Source organism: Rana temporaria, chromosome 1 (assembly GCF_905171775.1).
Source record: "Rana temporaria chromosome 1, aRanTem1.1, whole genome shotgun sequence".
Classification (NCBI taxonomy): Eukaryota; Metazoa; Chordata; class Amphibia; order Anura; family Ranidae; genus Rana; species Rana temporaria.
The window spans coordinates 109,725,123-109,747,835 of record NC_053489.1 but is presented as its reverse complement, the minus strand read 5'-3'; the positions used below and the strand labels follow the sequence as shown (position 1 = coordinate 109,747,835).

At 44.6% G+C, this 22,713-nt stretch overlaps 1 protein-coding gene across 2 annotated transcripts in view; it reads right to left on the bottom strand.

The window, feature by feature from the left end:
* ATG10 (autophagy related 10) overlaps positions 1–22,422 on the bottom strand; it is a 330,210-nt gene extending 307,788 nt beyond the window's left edge. The window contains exon 1 of one of the 2 annotated variants that reach the window (XM_040341657.1): positions 22,338–22,422. The gene's annotated coding sequence lies outside the window, so the exon portion shown is untranslated. The remainder of the gene's footprint in view (positions 1–22,337) is intronic. The other variant, XM_040341655.1, reaches the window with a different exon arrangement.
* Between the last annotated feature and the right edge of the window lie 291 nt (positions 22,423–22,713).

Below are 22,713 nucleotides of genomic sequence, written 5' to 3'. Positions count from 1 at the left end.
CATGGCTTGGTCCTAATGTTACGGAACCATGAACCAGACGTACAACAAGAGATAAGTGAAAATAAGAAGGCTTTATTGAAAATCAAGCTGTAAAGCAAAAGTCCAACGGATGGTAAAACCAGAGGTCAGGAACCAGAAGAGTAGTCAGACGAAGCCAGGATCAGGAACCAGCAGGGAAGTCAGACGAAGCCAGGATCAGGAACCAGCAGAGAAGTCAGACGAAGCCAGGATCGGAACCAGAAGCAGCAGCAGTCTTAGAAGCATGTGCACACAGGAGGACCAAGCAAGGAACTGAAGTCACAGACCTCCTATATATGTGAGCCAGGTATCCAGCTCCTCCCAGTGGGAAGGAGGAGCCGCAGGGTGGGAGGCTACAAGAGACCTAGAAACCAAGATGGCCGCCAGCACATGTCAAACGAAGGAGACAGGAGAGAGGTAAGACCATGACACCGTCACCCACTGATTGGCTTCTCCGGGATGCCAGTGGCGGTCGAACACCCCCTACCCAGAAGTGCAGACTCACTTATATATACGTGATTCTGCACAGAACGACAAGCGGTTAAAGTGGAACTTTGCTCCCTTCCAGTGTCCAGAAGGTTCCTCACCAGGTGCCGTCATCTTCGACTGATCTTTTTCCAGGTTCCGATCCTCTGGCATTTTAGGTGGCTGGGTCAAGATGAAGTCCCTCCCGCTTATGCATGAAAGTTCATTCATCTCCGCAGATGCAAAAACTGTACATTGAGCTGCATGAGCGCACCTCTGTGTACATTGCGAATAAGCAAGCAAGAATGCTTTAATGCAGAAAAGATATTTAAAAGCCGTCTGTTTGCAAACTTTTTTTTTTATGTAAGAAAGGTTCCACTTCACTTTAAAAAAAAGATCTGTTTAATGCTTCAATATTCACCGTCTCATTCTTTCTTGAGTTTGATTGTATATGGTGAAGCTATACGGACCTTCATATGCATATGGTCTATTTTGTTTTGTTTTGTTTTATCTTTATCCTTTTGTATGCATAAAACTTCAATAAAAACCTATTGAAATGAAAAAAAAGATCTGCTCTGGATGTCAAATACTCTAGGACACGACATTCCTCATCCTTTTATTTCAAACTTTCCACAGCTTACCGAGCATGCTACATTACGTGCGCTACATTAATTATTTTCAGCAGGGAGTTCCCCGAGACCGAAATCTAGACAGCACCTTCCAGGGACTGTACTGAACTAACTGTGTAACTTTCTCTCTATCTTTGCATCCTGCCCCACCAGTCACATTCAAACTTCCAAATCAAATTTAAATTTAAAGGGGTTGTAAAGGTAAATAAAAAAAAAATCCTAAATAGCTTCCTTTACCTTAGTGCAGTCCTCCTTCACTTACCTCATCCTTCGATTTTGCTTTTAAATGTCCTTATTTCTTCTGAGAAATCCTCACTTCCTGTCTTTCTGTCTGTAACTCCACACAGTAATGCAAGGCTTTCTCCCTGGCGGGAGAGTCAGGACGCCCACCAACACACAGCTCTTTTATCTATCTGCAACGTAGAGAGCGTCCTGACTCTCCTGTAGTCCAAGGGAGGGGGCGAGCACGACACTCCACACCAGGGAGAAAGCCTTGCATTACTGTATGTGAAGACAAGCACATACATCTCCTTATCTTCACAATATGATTCAAATGCGGTTAATTGATGTTGGAAATTTGTTGGTGATCCCAGGGATCTTAAAAAATGGCTTAATTATAGTGCCTGACAGAAATGTATTTCAAGGGGCCCCCTGGTTGTGTCAGAGAGTTAATTGTAGGCCAGTTCTCTGACTGCAAAAAGTGTGATACCTGAAAACAGCCTCTCTCTTTAAGATTTTTCAATGATCCTGTCTCCATGCCTGGTATAAAACTAGGATTCCCCAAAATGGGGAAGAGAGGTGATTGTCTCGATGAAAGTTTAGAATCACGGCATTTCTTAGCAGTGGTTCGTTAAGTCTGGCCTATTGTAGGATGTCTCTTAAGGGAAGTCGGTAGTACTGCATAGCACCAAGGTGCTCTACGCAGGGGTACCGGGCTAAGCTGTTCCATGTCTATCCATCGTTTGAAGTCTGTGTGTCTGCACCAGTCGACCACCCTCCCTAAATGTACTGCCCAGTAATATTTGACTACATCTGGGACGGCCATCCCGCCAAAGCACTTGGGTATCATTATCAGGCCTCTATTAATCCTTGGCTGTTTCCCCACCCATATAAATTTCATAAAAAGGGTACATATTTGACGGAGAAACGCTGCCGGAATAGTGATCGGTAGTGCCTGGAACAAAAACCAAATTTTTCGGTAAAATACTCATCTTAATGATATTACAACTGCCAAACCACAAATATAATTTGTGGTGCCATTTGTCAAGAAGTGATGGTATTGAGTTATATAACGGTGGGAAATTTACCCTAAAAGTATTCTCTACCTTTGATGGTATGCATGTACCCAAGTACTTTAGCGCAGACTCCCATTTAAATCTAAAGATTAAGGAAAATCACCGCTCAAGGTGGGTCTGCTATAGGGTCATACACAGGTGTAGGATTCCAAGGGTGCTGGCAGTGCACTAGGCAAGCATTGGCGTAAAATGAAGGATGGATGGCCGCACTCCAAACCAAACAGGTTGTCTTTATTTAAACGAACAGCAAAAACATACCAGATCACAGCAACAGAAACAGGAGGATAACCGACGTTTCGCACTGACTTAGTGCTTATTCATGGCTTGCAATCTAAAGATTGGTTGTGTAATATTACGCAACATGGGGGGCATTGCCACACCCATTGTTTCGGACTTGATATAGTTTATTTTCAAATTTGATAGAGTTCCATACTTGTCGAACTCCCTCAAAAAAATGGGGAGTGAGACGTGTGGATTAGACATGGAAAACAGCAGATCGTCTGCGTATGCTGAAACTTTATGCATATGGTCTCCTATCTGTAATCCCTTAATGTCCGGGTTTTGATGGATTTTGTTCAATAGGGGTTCTATCGAGAGAGCAAAGAGTCAAGCCTTGTACACACGACCGAGTTTCTCAGCAAAAACCAGCAAGAAACTTGCTGGGAGATATTTTTTTGCAGAGGAAACCGGTCGTGTGTACATTTTCGTTGAGGAAACTGTCGAGAAACTCGACGAGCCAAAAAGAGAGCATGTTCTCTATTTCCTTGACGGGAATGGAGAAAATTGGCTTGTCAAGTTCCTCGACAGCCTAACAAGGAACTCGACGAGGAAAACTATGTGTTTCGCCCGTCGAGTTCCTCGGTCGTGTGTACGAGGCTTAAGGGTGAAAGAGGGCATCCCTGACGTGTGCCGTTTGAGATCTTTATAGAGTTTGAGAATACTCCATTTACTCTCACTGTGGCCTATAGTGTGGTATAAGCACTAGTGGTCCACCGGATCATGTGGTCCCCCAAGCCCATATGCATCAATACTTCAAAAAGAAAGTACCAGTTTACTCTATCGAACGCTTTCTCTGCGTCGGTATTCAGAAAAACGCAGGGAGTGTTTGTTTTGTTGGCATAATAGACCAACAAAGCAAGAGTAATTTTGACACACCCACAGTTTGTCACAACGTGCTGCATTACTACTCTCCTTAGGGCACCCAAAGGTGTCCAAGGTGTTTTGTAATCCTATAGTGTATACTACGGGAAAAAAATGTGCCCTGTGCTGCTAAAGTGTTTAGGTTTGGCTTGAAGAAAAGGTGTCAACCCTAATCTAATGTCAGGCTCCGTACACACGTCCGAGAAACTCGACGGGCAAAACACATCGTTTTGCTCGTCGAGTTCCTTGTGAAGCCGCCGAGGATCTCGGCGAGCCAAGTTTCCTCATTGACTAATGAGGAAATAGAGAACATGTTCTCTATTTTGCTTGACGAGTTCCTCGTCGGTTTCCTCGGCCAAAAGTGTACACACGGCCGGGTTTCTCGGCAGAATACGGCTCCGAGTTTCTGGCTGAATTCTGCCGAGAAACTCGGTCGTGTGTACGGGGCCTTAGAGGAGGAAAGAAAGGCAGAACATAAAAGAGAGTGATGTAAGGGAGAAAAGGAAAGATAGGATTGGTTGGAGCGGTGGAGTCAGGTAGAATTAAAGCCTAATTCCAGCTTTACAATCACTTTAAGCCCTGGTTCACACTGGGTACGATTTGGAACGATTTGAGATGCGATTTGACATGTCAAATCGCATCTCAAATCGGCGGCAATTGTCGGCAATGGCACTGTCCTAATCAGTGCGACGCCACATCTGCGATTTCAAAAAGTAGTTCCTGTACTACTTTTTGCGATTTCGGGCCGCGATTTACATTAAATTGCGGCCGAAATCGCTGCAAAATCGCAGCCGCGAAATCGCGGTAAAATCGCATTTTACCACAATTTTGAATTCGCAGCAGTGTGAACCTAGGCTAAACAGTTTGGCTGGGCCAAGTTGGCTGAAACAAACTACGGTATTACCTTTACTAATACATGTGGCTGCTGTAAGTGTTTTGTAAGCTCTTTGTAGCATCAGCTATACACTGTATACAGTGCCGTGTTCTGCAAAATGGGGCTTTTCCTTTCTGTTCCTGGATCAAAATTGCGTTGGGCTGAACTTTGCTTGGCCATTTACAGGAAGCCTTGTATTTTATCAATGAGACAGAGATCACAAAGGGACCCATCCGTCTGTCTCTCCACCTTGGCCAATCAGAGAAAGCCTTGTATTCATTCTCTCTATGAATAGCTGAGCAGCACTCAGCCCAACTCAATTTTGTTCCAGCGGCAGATGTTTCCATCTTATTTATTAGAACAGACTAAACTAGAAGATGTTCTAAAGAAAAGAGAAGAAGGGTAAAAACCTGATCCAAGGGATGCAAAATATGTAATGAAATCTCTGCAGTAGGTCCATAAACACTTGATGTTGGAAGTAACTTTAATGGAGTGAACAAAAGATGAAATTAAAGCTGTCTTAAACTCAAATACTGTATATATTATATTGCAGCTTACCAATTCTTAGATGTTATTCGATTTCTTTTTTAGGCTTTCTTTCCTTTATTTTTATCTGGTGATCCAGCCAGAAGTCTGTTGATTTTCAACAGAACAATGTGTTCTGCAGATGTAGCAATTACAGGGATGAGACACTGATGGGGGTGCTTACAATGATCTGTTTTTATTTATGTAAAACCTTTATCCCAAAAGAAAAAACTGTTTGTTGTAACTGCTTATATAATGTTAGCTGGCCCCTGTGCCCCTTCATCCAGAGTGGGGGCACTAATACAGAAGGAGTGATACTGGCCAGAACACCAGGTGAAAAACAAAAAGAGAAAAGTCTAAAAAATAAACAACTGCAGCCACCACCTATAATGATTGGTAATCTACAATATATTACATGTTTTGGTTTTGGGATTTATACAACTTCAAAATCTATAATAATAGACCCTTGTTTGGACCCTAAGGCCCCATGCACACGAGACGCTATTACAAACGCCTCTAATCTCAGCTTTTCAAAGGCAAAAACCGGCATTTAAAACGCCCGTTTTTGCCGCGAATTGCGTGGCGTTTTGCCGTGATTTGCGGCGTTTTACCGCGATTTGCGGCTGTCAGCGTTTATCCCCAAAACACTGTAGACCCTCCCCAAGCTCAGAATCAAACTATTTGTGCCGCGTTTAGCGGCGTTTTGCCGCAATTTGCGTCTAAAACGCAAAAGCTGAAAGCTTCTGAACCCAAAATTTTGGGTTTGGAAAACCGGCCCTAAACCCAACTGCTTTGAAACGCCAAAAAACGTGATTGTGTGCATGGACACATAGGATAACATTAAATGTGTTCAGGGGCAGTTGAAAAAAATGCCCAAATGCCTCTGAACTCGAGTTTAGCAGCGTCTCGTGTGCATGGGGCCTTATATTTTCTTGGTGTGCTGGTGACATATATCTCTTGTTTTCTGCCACACTGGAGGGAGCTCACTGCAGAACATGTGAAAGGGCCCATTGTGGGATTGTAGTAAAGGGCCCCAGGATATATATATATATATATATATATATATATAATATTGCATTTTATAGTTGGCCCCCCTACTTTTGTCCCTGCCCCCCCTAAATATCAAAGCTGGAGACGCCATTGTACATATCCCATGGTACCTTGCTGACTGCAAGCAGTGATTCCTGCACTGATTCCTGAAACTCCTCTTCTCAGCACCTCTTTGGCCCAGAAAACAGGCTCTGTGAAATGTGTGACACGACAGTGCCTAATAACAGGGCATAATAAAGACGTACCACAGAATTTAAGGAAGTAAGTATTAGGGGATCTTCACAAAGTAAGTTTACAAGCCTCAAGATCAATGTGGAAATTAATATACAATTTTACATTTTAACCATGGATATGCTTTAATATTAAATTCAACCTATTATTCTGTGATGTATCAACACACTGTAGTGCATAACAGGCGTTGTTAAAGTGGAGTTCCACCCATAAATATAACATTACATCAGTAGTTTTAAAAAAATGTCATTAGTCCTTTAACGATTTTTTTTTTTTTTTTTAGATGCCTTCAAAGTGTTGTTGCTAGGCAGAATAGTTAATCTTCCCACTTCCTGCACCTAGGTGCTTAATGCACCACACAGACTCCTGGGAAAGTAGTGGGTGTAACTTTCCAGGAGTCTGTGCACTCCCCAGTCTCAAAGAATCATGTGACTTGGACAGCACAGGTGCTGAAACCTGATCTGACACTGCTTGTGCAGCACTGAGCATGTGCGAGATCTGGAAGACTGAAATCCAGGAAGTCATACAGTCTGGCTTCATGATGCCCACACTTAAGATGGCCCCAGTCAATTTCTATTTTATAAAGTGTCTAAATGCTGTAACAACCTAACAAAACGGACCTTAGTTTGCAGACTAACTTTACTAGAATACATTAAGCTTGTGTATTACAGGGGTATTTATATTTAAAAAGTGAAATTGTGGCCGGAACTCCGCTTTAATTTAGTAGAAAACATCCCTGAAACACACTTTAAAGTTGACTTGAACCCAGTGAAGCTAGAAATGTTAAACACACCCTAGCAGTACCCAGTGCTTCCTGGTATCATAGGGTGCTTAGGCCATACCTCCCAACATTTTAACTTCAGAATGAGGGACACTGGAGGAAGAATAAGACCTGCGGCAGTGCGCATGCGCGAGCGGCGGTGATGGACGCCTGATCCGTGCGCTCCGCTCCAGGCTCAGACAGCGGCGCCCCTAGCTCGGTCCACAGCCGTCGTAGCTCGTCACGGACGGTACGAGCGGACTCCTCGGGCTAGCGGGCACATTTTGGTGCCATCGGCGGACGAAAAGGAGGAGGATTTGGGCAGTTATGAGAGGTGGCCGCCACGCAGCAGTCTAAAGCCCTCACACACAGCCTGACTGAAAGAGGGACACACAGGCTGGTGCAGCCCTTCCTCTCCCCCCAGCAGTTTTCCCCAGAGGCAGTGGGAAGTTCCCCTCAGAAGAGCTCTTTATCCCAGGAAGCCTTCAACCTGTTAAAAATGCCAGAGGGGGCTGAATCACCTCCCTTACTAATGGGGGCTAATATACTACTAACACAAAATTCCCTCAGCCATGACACGCAGCTACAGGGCTCTGCAGTATCAATGGATGACCTATTCCTCAAATTCTCTATGCTTCTGGAGAGAGGACTGTCTCAAACTGCTGCTAAAATAACAGGGGATCTAAAGGCAGACTTCCATTCCCTAGGCTCCAGAATTGAAGCTATTGAAAGCAAAATGGAGGAGACAGTGGCTGCAACTTCACAGAACTTCAGCCAAATACAAACACTACAAGACCAATTGGACATTGCAATGTCTCGTATAGATGACCTCGAGAACAGATCGAGAAGATCGAATATAAGAATCCGCGGGCTCCCTGAGACCATTCTAAATGTGCCAGAGGCAGTGCAGGACCTTATTAAATATCTCATCCCTTCTGTTGCTCCCCATCATTTGGAGCTGGATAGAGCTCATAGAGCCCTGGGACCTCCCAGGAAAGACGGTTTCCCTAGGGATATCATTGCCAAACCCCATCATTATTTCATAAAGGAGGAGGTCATGAGGCAAGCAAGATCTAATCAAAACATAATGTGCCAGGGACATCAGGTACAACTTTTCACCGACCTTTCTCCATCCACCATCCAGAGACGTCGATCCTTGAAACCTCTACTCCTAGCTCTAACCCAGAAAGTGATCAAATATAAATGGGCCTTCCCATTCGCAGTCAAGTTTGAATTTAAAGGCAAGCCCTACGCTTTTTCCAATCTGTCAGAAGGAGAGGCCTTACTCCTACGCCTGAAGATCATTGCACAAGAAGCAGATATGGACACTTCCAACACTGGACAGGGTTCTAATAAACGAGCCATTCCTACTAGCCCTCCATCTCCATTATGGGTGAAGAACAAAAATAAGAAGGCTAAGGATGATGGAGCAACCTGAAGTAGTGCCTCACCTGCTTGAATAGCAGGTCTTTGTTCAACGTCAAGCTGAGCCTTGGCTGAGCTGAATATTCTGACTTGACTTATCTAACTCTATTTCCTCCATTGTGTGGTGTTTTTCTCTTCCCATTTTTTTTTTTTTTTTTATTATCCTAGTCTCTACTGTAATGTAGATTCCGGATTTAAGTGTGAAATATATACTCCCAGATATGCTAGAATTGTTATCTATATCATATGTATCCCCCCTGATTACTAAGTACCGGCCTTTTAACTAAAGCTAAACCCTTTGGGTTTTAGGGAGGTTGCATATTTATTTTTTTTTAGTTTACTACCGGAATATTACGGGGTTTCTTATTTTTTTCTCCCGCAGTTGGTAAGACTCTTTCGTATTGTTATGGGGGTGAAACAAAGTTTTGTTGCTGGGTTTCCCCGGTGGCCGGGGCGGGTTCCCCCCGTTCCCCTTTTTGGGGGGGGGGTCCGAGGCGGCGGTCGGGGATTTTTCGCTCTTACACCCCTGTGCAGGATTTATTGTGTGTCGTGCACCGATTCAATTAATCTTCTGTGATCATATTTTTCTCATGGGCGCCCAGTCTGGGCCTGGCTCCTATGCGCCTCCTTCCAGCCTTCGGACGCCTTATGGTCTCCGAGGGATGGACGGCTTTCCCTGGTTTAGGGAGAGCTATTTACGAATTCATTGTCATGAGTGACTGGGGCTTCTCCTCCCTAGCGCTCCTTTTCCTTATTTCAGGAGACCTTTCTGGTTCTGTTCTTTTCTGTCTACCCCATCCTCTTCCCTTGATCCCTATGTATCTTTTTGCTTGTCTAACATGTATCATGCTTTCTGGTCCCTCAGTTATCCGACTAAACTCAGGGGGTTCAGACCTCATGACGGTACCTGCGATTGGGGCCAGTTCCTTCCCGGACCCGACACTGCAGCAGGTGAGTGTGGGGTGCTCGTGCTGGGGGGCCACCTCTGAACTCCATGGCTAACTCCTTGGATTCTAAGCTCCGCATCGCATCCCACAATGTCCAAGGTTTAAACTCCCCGATTAAACGAAGGAAGGTATTGGATCACTATAAAGCTCTCCATTTTGATGTCATTATGTTACAGGAGACTCACTTTCCTATCCGATACAGCCCTACTTTTCTTCATCAGCATTTTCCCCAATTTTATTTAGCCAGTGCAGAAAACAAAAGGGGTTGCTATTCTATTCTCCAAATGTGCATTCGTTAAGATTTCCAACATCTCTGACCCGGATGGGAGGTTTTTATTAATAAAAGGCACAATAGGGGATCAATTATTTTCATTTGTGTCCTATTACGCACCTAACAGGGGGCAAGCAAAATTTTTTTAAATAATGTTAGAAGCCCTATCCCCTAATTTAGAAGGCACTATTGTATTTGGCGGGGATTCCAACATGGCCTTGGACCAAGGATTGGACAAAACTAAACCTCCTGGGTCCAGACTGATACGCCCAACGAGAGAAAGTCTTAAAATAGCCAGGCTTCTGCATGGCTTTGGCCTAGCGGACGCCTGGAGAGAACTCAACCCCTCTAAGAGAGACTACACCCACTTCTCCCACCCACAACTTACCTATGCTCGCATTGACCACATTCTTACACCTTCCACCATTTTGCCGGCAGTCTTGTCTGCATCCATACGGGACTCCGCTCTATCAGACCACTCCATAGTTTTTATCTCACTTAAGCTAGGCATCAGGGAAGGACCGCGTACGTTGTGGAGATTGAATGAGTCGCTACTTTCTGAGCCGGCCAGAGTCAAGGAGATAGGTGCAGCCCTATTGGATTACTTTAAGCTCAACGACACTGGGGAAGTCTCAGAAGAAACACTCTGGGCGGCCCACAAAGCCTTTATCAGGGGTAAGCTTATCCAGATCTCATCGCGTGTTAAAAAGGAAAGGTTAGCAGACATAGATAAATTAGAAAAGGAATATACTTCTCTTAAGGAACTGCATAAAAAGAAACCGACTGGGGTCCCGACTACCCTGCTTGATAATGCCAGACTGGCGCTGAACCTAGCCCTGACGACCCGTGCACAAAAAGCACTTAGATGGGGCGCACACAAATTCTTTACCAAAGCCGATAGAATCGGCACCATGCTAGCATCTAAACTTTCCCCCAAAACCAAACTGATATCCATGCCTAAAATCAAAATAGGGGGGGATCCTCCCCTGACCAATCCCTCCAAGACTCTAGAGGCTTTTCACAGCTTCTATTCAAGCCTCTATGACTCTCATACACCGCCCTCGACGGACCTACATTCACAATTTTTTGATGGTCTCCCCATCCCTTCTCTCTCGAGGGCTCACAGGGACATAATGGATTCCCCTATTACAGACGATGAGGTAAGGGAGGTGATCAAGGGTCTCCGCAAGGGGTCAGCTCCAGGACCGGACGGTCTCTCCATTCCTTATTATAAATCCTTTGTGGATATACTCACACCGCATATGGTCAAATTCTTTAACTCCAAAACCATGGGCAACCCTTTTGATCCCCAGATTAACACGGCTTTCATCACAGTTATACCCAAACCTGACAAAAACCCAGAAGATGTCCAAAATTACCGTCCAATTTCCCTTATCAACAACGACCTTAAGGTCCTAACTAAAATACTAGCCAACAGACTGGCGGGGTTTATTGGACAATATGTACACAGGAACCAAGTGGGGTTTATACCGGGCAGACAAGGCCCAGACCAAATTAGACGTGCAATAGATTTAATATCGATCCTACAAACCAATTGGACGGGAGGGACCCCCCAGAAGGGCTTTTTATTGTCATTGGACCTCCAGAAGGCCTTTGATTCTGTTTCCTGGCCCTACATTTTCAGCGTTCTTGAACGCTGGGGATTTGGGACCGGGTTTCTGGGTATTATCAGAGCCCTGTATGCACACCCTAGGGCGCTGGTTCGGATTAATGGTCATTACTCCAAACCAATAGAAATTAAGAGAGGCACTAGACAGGGCTGCCCTCTGTCGCCATTATTGTTTGCTATTGCAATAGAATCTCTTGCTATTGCCATACGACAGAATCCCAATATATTAGGAGTCAAATGTGGGGAACAGACCCATAAATGTGCCCTCTTTGCGGATGACATACTATTGTTCTTGACCTCTCCCATCTCCTCCCTCCCCAACCTATGTCGTACCCTGGACGACTTTTCTAAAATTTCGGGTCTCTCGGTCAACTACTCCAAATCGCAAGCACTAAATATATCCCTAAGTCCCCAAGAAGTTCAGGGCCTCCAACAGTCCTTCAAATTCACCTGGAGTGAGTCAAATATCAAATACCTTGGCGTCACCTTAGCAGCCAAGACCGAGGCTCTCTATAACCTTAATTATCCCCCCATATACAAAAAATTAGAAACTGACCTGCTTACCTGGTCTAAATTTAACCTATCCTGGATAGGTAGGATCAACTCGATCAAAATGACCCTGTTCCCTAAACTCCTATATTTCTTTCGCTCCCTCCCTATCCCAATCAGAAGGAATCACTTAAAGTCCTTTCAAAGTAAACTGCTTAAGTTCGTATGGGGCTCATCGGGGTATCGTATACCTCAGGACACACTCTTTCGACACAAACGCAAAGGAGGGCTTGGACTTCCCGATCTTCACAGTTACTACCTCTCAGCTAGATTAGCACAGCTCTCATCTATATATGACAAACACAATATACCAGATTGGGTCAGCATAGAGGAACAGGCGATTCCCACTACACCTCTGGACTGCCTTCTTTGGATCCCTAGCAAATCTCGCCCAGCTATCTTATCCCCAGTGTTGTCCCAATCCTTTGCCCTATGGGATCGCCTTAGACAAAACACCAGCCTTACCTCCCCTATCCGTCCTTTAGCCCATATTTTTAATAACCCTGATTTCCCGCCCGGATTACGACCTGAGGAATTTAGGTGGTGGATGGATAAGGGGCTGTATCGGATAGGACAGTATTTTACCTCTAGTGGTCCTATTTCCCTATCTTTCTGTATTCACACCCTGAAACTTCCTGAATCGGAGAAAGCCCGCTTTCAGCAGATTTCACAATTCCTGCATGCCATCTGGAAATCTAAGCCTTTACCCCCTAACTTTACCTCATATGAGATCTGGTGCGGTCAGGCCATGGAGCGGAGAGGTGGTATTTCGGCAATCTATGCGACCCTCACTCACCCATCAACCAAAACATCCTATATGGAGGCTTGGGAGGCTGACTTTCAATTGAACATTAGCCAAGAATCTTGGCATAAAGCATTCTTTAGATCATTTTGAGGTATCCAGGGAACGTCCTTGATTGAGGCAAGTGTTAAAGTCATTACTAGATGGTATCTCACACCCTCCAGATTAGCGGCCATGTATCCAGGTGGAGACCCAAATTGTTTCAGGGGTTGTCAGCTGAGAGGCACTATGGCTCATATATGGTGGGAGTGTCCTAGGATCCGCTCCTTCTGGCGAATCATCTTCAACATGATTTTCAAAGTGACAGGGAGCCGGATTCCTAGGACGCCAGAAGTGGCTCTCCTGAATGCCCATATCCCTCTCCTGGCCAAACCTACTCAAAAATTACTGCACTTTATTCTGCTTGGGGCCAAAATTGCCATTGCAAAATCCTGGAAACAACCCAAGCCGTTGGTTTCGGTAGCCAAGCAAAAAATTTCATGGGTCATGACCCAAGAAAAGTTATCCAGCATACTGGATGACTCTTCTGAGAGGTTTCATGAAACTTGGGGCCCTTGGGCTGACTATACTGGTGTTCCTCTGGCACCCGCTTATGTCAAAGCTTGACTGCCGTATAGATATAGGTTAGACATCTTAGCTCCCCACCCTTCCCTGCCCTCTATCCCTCTTCTTCTCTCTATTTCCTAACCTCTTTCCTTTATGTTCCTATCCCTTTGGTACAGGATCCTCTTGATTTATTACCCAAGCGATCTTTACAGGGTTACGGTCGATGGTATTGACACTTTAATATCTTGTTAGACTCATTTATTTGTGGCATGTTTTGTGGGGGGAAGTGCATGGTAGACCCTTCCTATCCCACTGCACTCCCCCCGCCCACATTAGTGAGAGTGGTGGGGGGGGGATGGCGAGGAACGGGGGCCCGGGGACCCTTCCCTTAGCACAGCAGGTTCCCAAGTGGGGTGCTGAGGGTCTGGACAAAGTTTACTTGGATTGACCTTCTTAGGTCCTGAGGGTAGCAACTATTTCAACTTTATTTAGCCTACCGGGCAATCAATATTTCCTCTGTTCTTTCCCCCAGGAATTATTTTATTTTGTTGTATTTACTGTTTCAAGATTTCTTAGCAGTCTGCTAAGTATTGCTCCTAGGGGCCATATCTATTTTTGTAAAGTATATATGATGACTGTAATCCTAACTGAAATATTAATAAAAACTTATTGAAAGTGAATAAGACCTGCGGCAAGCTATGCTTGCCATGGTAAAATGTGGGTGTGGCCAAGTGCTTAGCAGTGAGAGGGGCTTAAGGGATGTGGTTAAACAAAACTCATTCCCTGATCCCATCCCAGCTCTATTTATTCCCCCGATCCCATCCCGGCTCCATCCATTCCCCCAATCCCATTCTGGCTCCATTCATTCCCCTGATCCCATCCCGGCTCCATCCATTGCCACAATCCCATCCTAGCTCCATCCATTCCCCCGATTCCATCCCGGCTCCATCCATTCCCCCAATCCCATTCTGGCTCCATTCATTCCCCTGATCCCATCCCGGCTCCATTCATTGCTACAATCCCATCCTGACTCCATCCATTCCCCCAATCTCATTCTGGCTCCATCCATTCCCCCGATCCCATTCCAGGTCCATCCATTCCCCAATCTCATTCTGGCTCCATCCATTCTCCCGAACCCATCCCAGGCCCATCCATTCCCCCAATCGCATCCTGGCTCTATTCATTCCCAAGATCCCATTCTGGCTTCATCCATTCCCCTGATCCCATACCGACTCTATCCATTCCCCCAATCCTATCCCAGCTCTATCCACCAACCCTGGTCCAATCCCAGCTCCATCCATTCCCCAATCCCATCCCATCTCCATCCACCAACCCTCATTCCATTCCCCTGATTCCATCCCTTCTCCAATTTATACTACATCCATTCCCCAATCCCATCCCGGCTCCATCCATCCCCAATCCCATCCCAGCTCCATCCTTCCCCCTGAACCCATCCCAGCTCTATTTATTCAGAGTGGTGTGCTGCTCCCTGCCTCCTCCTCTGTGTACAGGAAAACACAGGAGGAGGAGCAGGTTCAGTGCACTCCGCTGTGCACTTTGTGTCAGAGGCAGCCGGGGAGAGATGCCGGCTGCCATGCAGAGACAGTGTAGCTCATGGCATGCAGGAACCAAGACACCCCACACACGCTGCAGACATTCCTGGACTCAGCCGTCATTTGCCAGGACATGGATTGCTATGAGTTATGCAGCGTACACACCATCACTTTATGTGATGAAAAAAAACGAAATTTTTAAAAACGTCAATTTAAATGACCGTGTGTGGGGGAAAACGTTGTTTTATGTCTTGTGAAAGACGACAAAAAAAAATTGAAGCATGCTTCAATTTTATGTGTCGTTTTTCAAAACGTCTTTTTTTGTTTCACAAAAATTGACCGTGTGTAGCATAAAACGACGTTTAAAACAACGTTTTTAAACCCGCACATGCCCAGAAGCTAGTTATGAAGCAAGCTTCAATGGAAAAAAGTGGTGAATGTAACCTCGCTTTGCTAGAGCACTGTGAAAAAACGATGGTGTGTAGGCAACTTCGTCTTTGAAAATTGAAGTTTCAAAAACGTTGTTTTTTACTTCACAGAAAATGTCGTTTTTTTTCATCACATAAAGTGATGGTGTGTACGCGGCATAAGAATCAGCTGCTTTGTCTTGATTGCCGTCACTGTGTCACAAAAAGAAATTCTAGTTTCTTTGAGCTCCAACCTGCCGGTGAATTTAATTGCAAGGCCTTGCATGTTGAACATTGCTATTTATTACTTTTCAAAGGGGACACATTACTGGTATTTATAGTACTTTATCTCTCATTAGGATTAAAGGTATCATTGGCCAGTCCAGACTTCTCTTTAAGTAGAGGTACTCTCTATAGCAACGAATAGCTTTCTTAAGGAATGAATTTTCCACTATTTCTTACTGTGTACATCATTTACTTGTCACTGCTAACTGTTATTTGACTGTCTTTAGAACTATTTCAACCTAATCTTAGGTGTTAACCAGGATTTGGCTGACTAACCCTCCTTATAACTGCTTGCCGACCAGCCGCCGCAGTTATACGGCAGGTCGGCTCTGCTGGGCAAGATCACATAGCTATACGTCATCTCTCCCAGCAGCCAATAGGGGCGCGCACAGGGCTCGTCCCTGATCCTGGCGCGATCGCCGCCGGGCACCCACGATCACTCGTTACAAAGCGAGGATCGGGAGCTGTGTGTGTAAACACACAGCTCCCAGTCCTGTCAGGGGAGAAATGCCTGACCGTCTGTTCATACAATGTATGAACAGCGATCAGTCATTTCCCCCAGTCAGTCCACCCCCCCCCCTTCAGTTAGAACACACCCAGGGAACATACTTAACCCCTTCCTCGCCCCTTAGTGTTAACCCCTTCCCTGCCAGTGGCATTTTTATAGTAATCAATGCATTTTTATAGCACTGATCGCTATAAAGATGCCAATGGTCCCAAAAATGTGTCAAAAGTGTCCGCCATAATGTCGCAGTACCGAAAAAAATCGCTGATCGCTGCCATTACTAGTAAAAAATAAAAATATTAATAAAAATGCCATAAAACGATCCCCTATTTTGTAAACGCTATAACTTTTGCGCAAACCAATCAATAAACGCTTATTGCGGTTTTAAAAAAAAAATATGTAGACGAATACGTATCGGCCTAAACGAAGGAAAAAAACATTTTTTATATATGTTTTTGGGGGATATTTATTATAGCAAAAAATATAATTTTTTTTCAAAATTGCCGCTCTATTTTTGTTTATAGCGCAAAAACGAAAAACCGCAGAGGTGATCAAATACCACCAAAAGAAGCTCTATTTGTGGGGGAAAAAGGACGCCAATTTTGTTTGGGAGCCACGTCGCACGACCGCGCAATTGTCAGTTAAAGCGACTCAGTGTCGAATCGCAAAAAGTGGCCCGGTCATTGACCAGCAATATGGTCTGGGGTGTATTAAAAAGATAGTAGAAGTGGCGCCAACCTAACAAATTCTTAAGTGTTTTAAAAAATATAAAAAATGGTGAATGTAAATGTAAATAACTTATCAAATGCGTGTTCTAAAATGATCATATGAAAATAAATAATAGCAAATAGATAGTAAAGATTAAATACAATTCCAATGTGCACGTGAAAGGCGCTATATATAAAAATCCATGTGTGACTGTGATCTCTTGTGAAAGTACCAAGAGACTGAATATTAAAATGCTGAATGTTGAATATTTAGAAAGTGCAGCTCTGTTAGCGTATTCCACACAGTGATCACTCCAGCTGTGCTCTTATGTGGCCCGCACTCACCAGATCCTTCACCCCCTCTTGGGGTGTAAAACATTCACAGTGTCTGCCCCTGTGCGGCACTCTGGCAGTTTCTCGTCCCCCTGTGTTGCTGCTGATGTTTCCAATGTTAGCTCATATGTAAGAGAGAGGGAATCCCAATAGTGTGATACCGTCTTAAAAACTTTCGTTTTTATTAATAAAAGTAGGTACTCACATTTAGGCAGAATCAAACAAGCGATATAAAAAGAGAATTTTCGGAAAATATGAAAATTATACATATATATATATTTTGCAGTGAGGATTACATAGTTATGTTAGGCCCTGTTGGTAAATCCCTAGGAGGTGGAAAAGTAGACTCTATGGGTCAGATCCACATACATTTCGATCGGTGCAGCGTATCAGAGATACACTACGCCGCCGTACCTTACCTGGCGTATAATCAAATCCTCAGTGAGTTTGCGCCGTAAGTTACGGCGGCGTAGTGTATTTCTGGCGGCGGATTTCAAATTGGGCGGGTTGGGGGCGGGTTTCATTTAAATGAAGCGCGTCCCCGCGCCGAATGAACTGCGCATTCGTCGTCCCGAAATTTCCCGCCGTGCATTGCGCTAAATGACGCTGCTAGGATGTCATTTTTTTAACTTAGACGTGAGTTACGTCCATCCCTATTCACGGACGACTTACGCAAAAAATAAAGAAATTTCTAATTTCGACGCGGGAACGACGGCCATACTTAACATGGCAAGTCTATCTATACGCCGCAAAATACCAGCTTTAACTATACGCCGGAAAAAAAACGACTACAGACGACGTTAGCAAATGCAACGGCCGCGCGTACGTTCGGGGATCGTTGTAAATCGCTAATTTGCATTACCGACGCGGAAAACGACGCGAACTCCACCCAGTGGGCGCCGAAGTATTGCATCTAAGATCCGAAGGCGTACGACGCCGTACGCCTGTCGGATCTTACCCAGATTCCGTCGTATCTTGGTTTGAGGATTCTAAGGAAAACTAAAGGAAATTTGAAAGTACGCCGGCGTATCAGTAGATACGCCGGCGTACTTCGTCTGTGGATCTGGCCCTATATGTATGTCATGGGGAATATTGGGGCCCTATTAAAAATTGGTCAGGAAGCAGTTTAAGTCCAAATCTATGTTCATACCCGAGGGCTGGAGGGTATCGAGCTCAAAGATCCATTGGGTTTCATTTTGTGATATTTCAATTTTCTTATTTTCTCCTCTCCAATGGCCTCCTCTCCAATCTTGTCAATTGCATGATGGCCTTCAACCATAGACATCTATGTAAATGGTCCCCAAAAACACACGTAAAATGGCGGCCGTAATGCAGGACGCAATGTTATGATAAATAGGAAGTGAGAGTGACGATCTGGGCGCTCCAGATGACGTCGGATGACGAAACCGGTCGAGCAAACAAAAATTGTCTTTTTATATCGCTTGTTTGATTCTGCCTAAATGTGAGTACCTACTTTTATTAATAAAAACAAAAGTTTTTAAGACGGTATCACACTATTGGGATTCCCTCTCTCTTACATATGAGCTAACATTGGAAACATCAGCAGCAACACAGGGGGACGAGAAACTGCCAGAGTGCCGCACAGGGGCAGACACTGTGAATGTTTTACACCCCAAGAGGGGGTGAAGGATCTGGTGAGTGCGGGCCACATAAGAGCACAGATGAAGGGATCACTGTGTGGAATACGCTAACAGAGCTGCACTTTCTAGATATTCATCATTCAGCATTTTAATATTCAGCCTCTTGGCACTTTCACAAGAGATCACAGTCACACATGGATTTTTATATATAGCACCTTTCACATTGGAATTGTATTTAATCTTTACTATCTATTTGCTATTATTTATTTTCATATGATCATTTTAGAACAGGCATTTGATAAGTTTTTTACATTTACATTCACCATTTTTTATATTTTTTAAAACACTTAAGAATTTGTTAGGTTGGCGCCAATTCTACTATCTTTTTAATACATCTATATTATCCCTCCTATGTGGGATAAACACGTAGAGGCAGCCACCTAAAAAATGTCCTTTTCACCTACACCATATATATAGGTCTATCTGACTCTATTTTCTAACTGTACATATTTTTATAATCTGTTGCGCGGATTCATCCAACTACTTTCAATATGGTCCGGGGGTTAAGTGGTTAAAGGGGTTGTAAAGGTAAAAAATTTTTCCCTAAATAGCTTCTTTTACCTTAGTGCAGTCCTCCTTCACTTACCTCACCCTTCGTTTTTGCTTTTAAATGTCCTTATTTCTTCTGAGAAATACGCACTTCCTGTTCTTCTGTCTGTAACTACACACATTAATGCAAGGCTTTCTCCCTGGTGTGGAGTGTCGTGCTCACCCCCTCCCTTGAGGGGTCGAGCAGGAGCGTCAGGACGCCCACTAACACACAGCTCGTTTCTCTATCTGCAATGTAGAAAGCGTCCTGACATTCCTACTCGCCCCCTCCCTCCTCAAGGGAGGGGGCGAGCACGACACTCCACACCAGGGAGAAAGCCTCACATTACTGTGTGGAGTTACAGACAGAAGAACAGGAAGTGAGGATTTCTCAGGAGAAATAAGGACATTTAAAAGCAAAATGGAAGGATGAGGTAAGTGAAGGAGGACTGCACTAAGGTAAAGGAAGTTATTTAGGGAAGAAAAATTGTACCTTCACAACCCCTTTAAGTCTCTCCTCATTGCTTAAGTAAATCTAAGAGAGCTAAAACTGTTTGCATTGTGTCTGTGTATTATTTAAAGGTATAAACAATATGTCTGAACCTAGAGTGTTAGGAGGGCTGGAAAGTTCACAGGGTAACGGCTGCACATAGGAAAATTTTCAAGCAACCCTCTAGGGGGCAGTGCTACACATATTTGATATGTTAATAGGACTCTCAAACCCAGCGACAACCGGTCCCTTACCGCTAGTCCTGATATCACAGGGAATGAAGCCAGGTATCCCCAATGGGGTCATGAAGAACAATAGATACTCTTCTCTATTCTATCCAAATAAAACAAGCAATGTTGGCTGGACTTGGGGTTTGGTGTGCTGTTGTATGTAGAAAACAGGTTAATACCTTAAAATGGCCAAATTAAGATTCTAATCTGATGTGTTATTGTATGTATAATGCATTTGTCAGAATACTGTGGGGTGGATGTAAGGTAAATAGACTGTGCACTCTGCAAGTGTAGTTGCAGTCAGTGAATGTGGTGAAGCTTCAAGCGGTATTTAACCCAAAAGCAAACATTTATTATATTGCAGCTTACCAATTCTTAGATGTGATGCCTGCATTCGTTTTCTTTCTTCTGTTTCACCTGGCGATTCAGCCAATAAGTTGGTTGTTATTCAAAAGAAAAAGGCTCTCCAGCAGAATGTATTAGTTACAGAGGTGAGACAAACCATTTACCACCGACAGAGGTGCTTACAATGATCAGCTTTTATTTGTTTATGTAAAATCTTTATCCCAAAATTAACACAACTGTTTGCTGTAACTAATTACAAAGTATTAGATTTGAATGTGACTATTTTGGTTACTTGGGGAGCCACACAGCCCAGTCTGAATAACGTGTCCGGGTTTCAGTCCGCCTGAAACCCAGACACGGGATTCAAAACCCGGACTGTCCGGGTGATTCCTGGACAGGTGGCAACCCTAGTGGGGATGTTTTACTGGCCAGAAAACAGAGGGGAAAAGCCTAAAACAAAAGAAAACGAATGCAGCCACCACATCCAATTACTTGAAAACAAGTGCACTGAGTGTGCAGTCTATGTACCCTTAGTAAAGGGAGACTCTACTTACGCATTCTGCGTAATCTGGACCAATAATACAAATAAAGGGGGAGATCAGACAAGTCATTTTCAATGCAGAATTTGTATTACATGTAACATGTTCTGGTAGTTTATGACTCTAGATTAACCACTTGCCGCCCGCCAATGACAAATTGAAGTCGGCAAAGTGGTTGTAGAATCCTGAGTGGACGTCATATGACGTCCTCAGGATTCTGAGCCGCTGTGCGCCCCCGGGGGCGCGCATCGCGGTGATCGTTGTTGCAGGGTGTCAGTCTGACATCCCGCAACACTGATCAAGTTAAAGAGTCTCTCACGGAGACTCTTTACAATGTGATCAGCCGTGTCCAACCACGATGTAAACAGGAAAAACCGGTAATCGGCTTTTCCTCACTCGCGTCTGTCAGACGCGAGTAGAGGAGAGCCGATCGGCTGCTCCTGTGACAGGAGGGGGGGGGTTTGTGCTGATCGATTATCAGCACAGCCCCCCCGAGGATGCCCACTGGACCACCAGGAATGCCCACTAGACGACCAGGGATTAAAAAAATAAAAATAAAGGTATGACACCCTAGACCACCAGGGATGAGGACACAAAAAATGGATGCCAATCAGTGCCGCAATGGATGCCAATCAGTGCCCACCTCATCACTGATTGGCAGGCATTGTTTGGCACTGATTGGCATCCACTATACATAAAATAGTGCCCATCTATGCCCATCCGTGCCACCTATCAGTGCCCATCCGTGTCACCTATCAGTGCCCATCCGTGCCGCCTATCAGTGCCCATCCGTGCCGCCTATCCGTGCCCATCCATGCCGCCTATCCGTGCCCAGCTGTGCCGCCTATCTGTGCCCAGCCGTGCCGCCTATCTGTGCCGCCTATCCAAGCCCATCCGTGCCGTCCATCAGTGCCACATATTAGTGCCTATCAATGCCACCACATCAGTGCCACCTCATCGGTGCCCATCAGTCCCGCCTTATCAGTGCCCGTCAGTGCAGTACCATCAGTGCCCATCAGTGAAGGAGAAAACGTACTTATTTACAATGTTTTATAACAGAAACAAAAAAAACAGCTTTTTTCTAAATTTTCGGTCATTTTTTTTTTTGCAGAAAATAAATATCCCAGAGGTGATCAAATACCACCAAAAGAAAGCTCTATTTGTGGGTACAAAATGATAAAAAATTAGTTTGGGTACAGTGTAGCATGACCGCGCAATTGTCATTCAAAATGCAACAGTGCTGAAAGCTAAAAATTGGTCTGGGCGGGAAGGTGTATAAGTGCCGTGTATGGAAGGGGTTAAGGGACGAGCAATCCGTAACCATGGCTGCACACTACAGGTCCTCTTTAGAGCCTGGCGGACTCACACTACAAATTGGGGCTCAGCTTATTCTTCTATCAGGGTCCCTCTCACAACTGTTATTAGGTCATGTATACAGCTCTGGCATTTATAATCCCCCGTCTGATGTCCCCCTTGCAGGCCACATTGGTTGTCACCCTCTGTGTATCATCCTATGATAGCAATGAAATAAAAGGCAGGTTTTTATGGAGTGCCATCTAGCACCTCTCATCTGGAAACATAAACATGTACAACTCACATGTCTTCCTGCTCTAATCTGTCCGCCTGCAGCCCATGCTGCACCCCTACCCTTCCCAGAATCCTCCACTGCACATTACCGTATTCTACCGCTTACTGCGGCACTCACACAGCTCAGCTACCGTGCTGTCTAGAATACACGCCCTTTGTTCCCCAGCCCTGTCTCTCTGCATAACAGCAGCATACAACCGAAAGAAAGACTTCAGGAAGTTAACTACTTCCTGACCAGGCCATTTTTTCTGATACGGCGCTGTGTCGCTTTAACTTACAATTGCACGGTCATGCGACGATGTACCCAAACAAAATTGACGTCCTTTTTTTTCCCTACAAATAGAGCTTTCTTTTGATGGTATTTGATCACCTCTGCGGTTTTTATT